Source organism: Scardinius erythrophthalmus, assembly GCF_964197995.2.
Source record: "Scardinius erythrophthalmus genome assembly, chromosome: 23".
NCBI lineage: Eukaryota > Metazoa > Chordata > Actinopteri > Cypriniformes > Leuciscidae > Scardinius > Scardinius erythrophthalmus.
In genome coordinates, this window is record NC_138243.1 from 32,215,951 (window position 1) to 32,223,450 (window position 7,500).

At 48.2% G+C, this 7,500-nt stretch overlaps 1 protein-coding gene across 1 annotated transcript in view; it reads left to right on the forward strand.

Moving 5' to 3' along the window:
- Positions 1–7,500, forward strand: part of kcnj6 (potassium inwardly rectifying channel subfamily J member 6) — a 26,476-nt gene that overhangs the window by 177 nt on the left and 18,799 nt on the right. The window lies entirely within an intron of this gene.

The window sequence follows — 7,500 nt, forward strand, 5'->3', positions numbered from 1 at the left end:
CGACAAACACCTCTGAGAGACGAGAACACGTTCAGTTCTTCTGTCCAGTCCATCATTATACAGTCAGCAGGTCTCAGCCTGTTTTTGATATATGTATGTAGTATTCCAATGAAAATAATAATAATAATAATAATTTAACTTTTGTTGTACAACGTTTTTTTATTTTAGGAAAAGTTCATATCCTCCTGGGACCCAGGAATAGACTTTTATCCACGGTAGTGGACATTATATTTTTGTGGATTTCTCTGACATCATACATGTCACATGACACACCTGTGTGTCCTGTAAAGAGCACATTCAGGACTTTCCAGAGACACCTAATGTTTGGAGGTTTCACCATGAAAACAACTTCTTGGTCTTTAAAAATGTCTGACATTAATTTAGTGATCAAATGTAGGAAATATGATATAAATTATCATTTAAATCGGACTACTTTTCAAATTGTATTTCATAAACCAACATCTCAGGAAAATGTTCTGGGGTTTCAAATCAAAAAATGACTTTCTGTTCCAGAACAGGGCGTTGATTTCATACATGTCCACTGTAGAGACATCAGGACTTACATCATGTTTATCAGGCATTCTGGGAGACACCACAAGTGAATATGGAAATAAATGATACATCAATATTCCTATGAAATATTAGATATTATTATTAAAATGTTGCTAATTATTACTCCACTTATTACACTTTTTTTTTCATTAAATGTTGCTCCAAGAACACATTATTGTGCACATTAGATACAGTGTATAGATGCGTTGCATTGAATGGGAATATTAATTTATGGCCATTTTACCCACATATTGCATAAAGTAAAATGGTGTATCAATTCATTCTGTTATATCTTTCATAACATAGTTGAGAATCATCTTTATACAAATTTTAGTTAAAAAAAATCATGAAACCCCAAAATGTATTGGTGATTGAAAATAATAATAATTTTGCCATTGTCAAAAAGTCATTGCCATTTTATTTTTTAAACAACTGAGTCCTGGTGTCCACTACAGAGGACATAGCATAATGTATGAATAAAATATCATTTTGCAAAAATATTTTTTTTTACCATTTGTTTCTTATGCTCTAAACAATGTGATGACATGAAAAAAAAACTACATTCAAAAAACTTTTTTTTCTGGGTCTCAGGAGGATATACACAAGAAGAATTGGTCAGAATCCAAACCAAATTGTATGCATATTCTTCAGGAGACTGAGGATTATCGCACCAGTCTGGAGAACATTGTCCATAAAAAAAGCAAGAAAGACTTGTCATATCTTTAATGAATATCAATTAGTAAAGCTAGGAAGGTTTTTTACATTTATTTTTATTTGGATGTATTAAGATGTACATTCTGTATGCTATATTGTATACTACTAAAGTTTGTTGGATAGTAAAAAATAGGTCTCAGCCTGTTCTGCTGACTCAGAGGTCAGAGGTCAGCCTGTTCTGCTGACTCAGAAGTCAGAGGTCAGCCTGTTCTGCTGACTCAGAAGTCAGAGGTCGGCCTGTTCTGCTGACTCAGAGGTCAGAGGTCGGCCTGTTCTGCTGACTCAGAGGTCAGAGGTCAGCCTGTTCTGCTGACTCAGAAGTCAGAGGTCAGCCTGTTCTGCTGACTCAGAGGTCAGAGGTCGGCCTGTTCTGCTGACTCAGAGGTCAGAGGTCAGCCTGTTCTGCTGACTCAGAAGTCAGAGGTCGGCCTGTTCTGCTGACTCAGAGGTCAGAGGTCAGCCTGTTCTGCTGACTCAGAAGTCAGAGGTCGGCCTGTTCTGCTGACTCAGAGGTCAGAGGTCGGCCTGTTCTGCTGACTCAGAGGTCAGAGGTCAGTCTGTTCTGCTGACTCAGAGGTCAGAGGTCAGCCTGTTCTGCTGACTCAGAAGTCAGAGGTCAGTCTGTTCTGCTGACTCAGAGGTCAGAGGTCGGCCTGTTCTGCTGACTCAGAGGTCAGAGGTCAGTCTGTTCTGCTGACTCAGAAGTCAGAGGTCAGCCTGTTCTGCTGACTCAGAGGTCAGAGGTCGGCCTGTTCTGCTGACTCAGAAGTCAGAGGTCAGCCTGTTCTGCTGACTCAGAGGTCAGAGGTCGGCCTGTTCTGCTGACTCAGAAGTCAGAGGTCAGTCTGTTCTGCTGACTCAGAGGTCAGAGGTCAGCCTGTTCTGCTGACTCAGAGGTCAGAGGTCAGTCTGTTCTGCTGACTCAGAAGTCAGACGTCAGCCTGTTCTGCTGACTCAGAGGTCAGAGGTCGGCCTGTTCTGCTGACTCAGAAGTCAGAGGTCAGTCTGTTCTGCTGACTCAGAGGTCAGAGGTCAGTCTGTTCTGCTGACTCAGAGGTCAGAGGTCGGCCTGTTCTGCTGACTCAGAGGTCAGAGGTCAGCCTGTTCTGCTGACTCAGAAGTCAGAGGTCGGCCTGTTCTGCTGACTGAGAGGTCAGGGGTCAGCCTGTTCTGCTGACTGAGAGGTCAGGGGTCAGCCTGTTCTGCTGACTGAGAGGTCAGAGGTCAGCCTGTTCTGCTGACTCAGAAGTCAGAGGTCGGCCTGTTCTGCTGACTGAGAGGTCAGAGGTCGGCCTGTTCTGCTGACTCAGAAGTCAGAGGTCAGCCTGTTCTGCTGACTCAGAAGTCAGAGGTCGGCCTGTTCTGCTGACTGAGAGGTCAGAGGTCGGCCTGTTCTGCTGACTGAGAGGTCAGGGGTCAGCCTGTTCTGCTGACTCAGAAGTCAGAGGTCGGCCTGTTCTGCTGACTGAGAGGTCAGGGGTCAGCCTGTTCTGCTGACTGAGAGGTCAGGGGTCAGCCTGTTCTGCTGACTGAGAGGTCAGAGGTCAGCCTGTTCTGCTGACACAGAGGTCAGAGGTCGGACTGTTTTGCTGACTGAGAGGTCAGAGGTTGGCCTGTTCTGCTGACTGAGAGGTCAGAGGTCGGCCTGTTCTGCTGACTCAGAGGTCAGAGGTTGGCCTGTTCTGCTGACTGAGAGGTCAGAGGTTGGCCTGTTCTGCTGACTGAGAGGTCAGAGGTCGGCCTGTTCTGCTGACTCAGAGGTCAGAGGTCAGCCTGTTCTGCTGACTCAGAAGTCAGAGGTCAGCCTGTTCTGCTGACTCAGAGGTCAGAGGTCAGCCTGTTCTGCTGACACAGAGGTCAGAGGTCGGCCTGTTCTGCTGACTCAGTGGTCAGAGGTCGGCCTGTTCTGCTGACTGAGAGGTCAGGGGTCAGCCTGTTCTGCTGACTCAGAGGTCAGAGGTCAGTCTGTTCTGCTGATTTAGAGGTCAGAGGTCAGCCTGTTTTGCTGACTGAGAGGTCAGAGGTCGGCCTGTTCTGCTGACTCAGAGGTCAGCCTGTTTTGCTGACTGAGAGGTCAGAGGTCGGCCTGTTCTGCTGACTCAGAGGTCAGAGGTCAGCCTGTTCTGCTGACTCAGAGGTCAGCCTGTTTTGCTGACTGAGAGGTCAGAGGTCGGCCTGTTCTGCTGACTGAGAGGTCAGGGGTCAGCCTGTTCTGCTGATTCAGAAGTCAGAGGTCGGCCTGTTCTGCTGACTGAGAGGTCAGGGGTCAGCCTGTTCTGCTGACTGAGAGGTCAGAGGTCAGCCTGTTCTGCTGACACAGAGGTCAGAGGTCGGACTGTTTTGCTGACTGAGAGGTCAGAGGTTGGCCTGTTCTGCTGACTGAGAGGTCAGAGGTCGGCCTGTTCTGCTGACTCAGAGGTCAGAGGTTGGCCTGTTCTGCTGACTGAGAGGTCAGAGGTTGGCCTGTTCTGCTGACTGAGAGGTCAGAGGTCGGCCTGTTCTGCTGACTCAGAGGTCAGAGGTCAGCCTGTTCTGCTGACTCAGAAGTCAGAGGTCAGCCTGTTCTGCTGACTCAGAGGTCAGAGGTCAGCCTGTTCTGCTGACACAGAGGTCAGAGGTCGGCCTGTTCTGCTGACTCAGAGGTCAGAGGTCGGCCTGTTCTGCTGACTGAGAGGTCAGGGGTCAGCCTGTTCTGCTGACTCAGAGGTCAGAGGTCAGTCTGTTCTGCTGATTTAGAGGTCAGAGGTCAGCCTGTTTTGCTGACTGAGAGGTCAGAGGTCGGCCTGTTCTGCTGACTCAGAGGTCAGAGGTCAGCCTGTTCTGCTGACTCAGAGGTCAGCCTGTTTTGCTGACTGAGAGGTCAGAGGTCGGCCTGTTCTGCTGACTCAGAGGTCAGAGGTCAGCCTGTTCTGCTGACTGAGAGGTCAGAGGTCAGCCTGTTCTGCTGACTCAGAGGTCAGAGGTCAGCCTGTTCTGCTGACTCAGAGGTCAGAGGTCAGCCTGTTCTGCTGACTGAGAGGTCAGAGGTCAGCCTGTTCTGCTGACTCAGAGGTCAGAGGTCAGCCTGTTCTGCTGACTCAGAGGTCAGAGGTCAGCCTGTTCTGCTGACACAGAGGTCAGAGGTCGGCCTGTTCTGCTGACTCAGAGGTCAGAGGTCGGCCTGTTCTGCTGACTGAGAGGTCAGGGGTCAGCCTGTTCTGCTGACTCAGAGGTCAGAGGTCAGTCTGTTCTGCTGATTTAGAGGTCAGAGGTCAGCCTGTTTTGCTGACTGAGAGGTCAGAGGTCAGCCTGTTCTGCTGACTCAGAGGTCAGCCTGTTTTGCTGACTGAGAGGTTAGAGGTCGGCCTGTTCTGCTGACTCAGAGGTCAGAGGTCAGCCTGTTCTGCTGACTGAGAGGTCAGAGGTCAGCCTGTTCTGCTGACTCAGAGGTCAGAGGTCAGCCTGTTCTGCTGACTCAGAGGTCAGCCTGTTTTGCTGACTCAGAGGTCAGAGGTCAGCCTGTTCTGCTGACTGAGAGGTCAGAGGTCAGCCTGTTCTGCTGACTTAGAGGTCAGAGGTCAGCCTGTTTTGCTGACTGAGAGGTCAGAGGTCGGCCTGTTCTGCTGACTCAGAGGTCAGCCTGTTCTGCTGACACAGAGGTCAGAGGTCGGCCTGTTCTGCTGACACAGAGGTTAGAGGTCAGCCTGTTCTGCTGACTCAGAGGTCAGAGGTCGGCCTGTTCTGCTGACTGAGAGGTCAGGGGTCAGCCTGTTCTGCTGACTGAGAGGTCAGAGGTCGGCCTGTTCTGCTGACTGAGAGGTCAGAGGTCAGTCTGTTCTGCTGACTTAGAGGTCAGAGGTCGGCCTGTTCTGCTGACTGAGAGGTCAGGGGTCGGCCTGTTCTGCTGACTCAGAGGTCAGAGGTCAGCCTGTTCTGCTGAGTCAGAGGTCAGTCTGTTCTGCTGACTGAGAGGTCAGAGGTCAGTCTGTTCTGCTGACTGAGAGGTCAGAGGTCAGTCTGTTTTGCTGACTCAGAGGTCAGGGGTCAGCCTGTTCTGCTGACTCAGAGGTCAGAGGTCAGTCTGTTCTGCTGACTTAGAGGTCAGAGGTCGGCCTGTTCTGCTGACTGAGAGGTCAGGGGTCAGCCTGTTCTGCTGACTCAGAGGTCAGAGGTCAGTCTGTTCTGCTGACTGAGAGGTCAGGGGTCAGCCTGTTCTGCTGACTGAGAGGTCAGAGGTCAGTCTGTTCTGCTGACTTAGAGGTCAGAGGTCGGCCTGTTCTGCTGACTGAGAGGTCAGGGGTCGGCCTGTTCTGCTGAGTCAGAGGTCAGTCTGTTCTGCTGACTGAGAGGTCAGAGGTCAGTCTGTTCTGCTGACTCAGAGGTCAGAGGTCAGCCTGTTCTGCTGACTCAGAGGTCAGACTGTTTTGCTGACTCAGAGGTCAGAGGTCAGCCTGTTCTGCTGACTCAGAGGTCAGAGGTCAGCCTGTTCTGCTGACTCAGAGGTCAGACTGTTCTGCTGACTCAGAGGTCAGAGGTCAGCCTGTTCTGCTGACTCAGAGGTCAGACTGTTCTGCTGACTCAGAGGTCAGAGGTCAGCCTGTTCTGCTGACTCAGAGGTCAGAGGTCAGCCTGTTCTGCTGACTCAGAGGTCAGAGGTCAGTCTGTTCTGCTGACTGAGAGGTCAGGGGTCAGCCTGTTCTGCTGACTCAGAGGTCAGAGGTCAGTCTGTTCTGCTGACTTAGAGGTCAGAGGTCGGCCTGTTCTGCTGACTGAGAGGTCAGAGGTCGGCCTGTTCTGCTGACTGAGAGGTCAGAGGTCAGCCTGTTCTGCTGACTCAGAAGTCAGAGGTCAGCCTGTTCTGCTGACTCAGAGGTCAGGGGTCAGCCTGTTCTGCTGACTGAGAGGTCAGAGGTCAGCCTGTTCTGCTGACTCAGAGGTCAGAGGTCAGCCTGTTCTGTTGACTCAGAGGTCAGAGGTCGGCCTGTGAGAAGCCCATGACTGGATCTGAGTGTTGCTGTAGATGTAAGGGTTCAGGCTAGTTTAACTCATGATTCGTGCAGTTAACTGTGTGATTGCAGTCAGTCTGTGTGTGGCCCGTCAGCCGGGTTAACTGGGTTAACTGGGTTAACTGGTATTGAGTTAACCTGCAGCTTTCCCTGTTTGCAGTGGAGTGCTCTTTTGTTTTTATTGTTAATCGCTGTTTTATTCGTACGTCTTGCTGTTCAAACGGTTTGGAAGCATGATGAGATGCTTCAGTCAAACGGTGTTCATACAGTCATCCAGGGTTGTAACAGGCTGACCTCTGACCTCTGAGTCAGCAGAACCAACACAGACACTGAGAGGAACACAGTCAAATCCCTCACAAAAAGCACTATATAAATGTAACAAATTATTATTATTATTATTATTATTATTACAGAAAAATGGAGGAATTGTCCCCCCAATATTTCCTATTCTCTGCTGCAGTCCCTCACACTCCGTTGTGTTTGATGTTAGGATGACACGTTTTTTTAAAAGTTATATAGTTATTGCAAAATTATTGAAACAGCCAATCAAATCAAAGAAGGCGGGGCTTACTGTTCACTGGGGTGTCACAAGATATCACAATGCAAAAATACATTAATATGTATCATGGATAATAACAATATGTGTAGTGTATAGTTCACCCAAAATAAAAATTACTGTGTGAGAAAAAAATTACAGTTTTCAGAGTTTTAGTGTCAGTACTGCATTACACTACTATATAATGTACAGTGAGATGTGGAATATTAGTGTGTCCTGATAATGCCAGATGTCTGATGTTAAGTGTAAAAGTGTCCGACATTACTGTAGATATATCTAGTCAGTGACAGAGATCAAGCATATTCAGTATTTTCATCTTCAGAATCATGAATATAGTTATTCTGGCGTCTCTATTGTCCTGTGCTTTGGGTTTCAGCACCAAGTCCATCATATTCACTTCAAACACAATGTAATATCAGATTTAGCATTTAATCAACAGTCCATTCCTTGTCAACCTTTTATCATGTGTCTTGGAGTATGGCATTAATAATCGTATGGTGAGCTCAGTATGGTGATGTGTATCTATAATCTATATCTATAATGTGTGTATATTACAGCGCTGCTGTTCACTGAAGACGAGTGTGAATCCCAACGTAACGCTGTATTTTTTAAAATGTATATTTCATTATTGTTTTATTATTGCGCTGCGTGTGTTTAATGCACGTCCTTTAGTGAGTGTGTGAAGTTTAACCG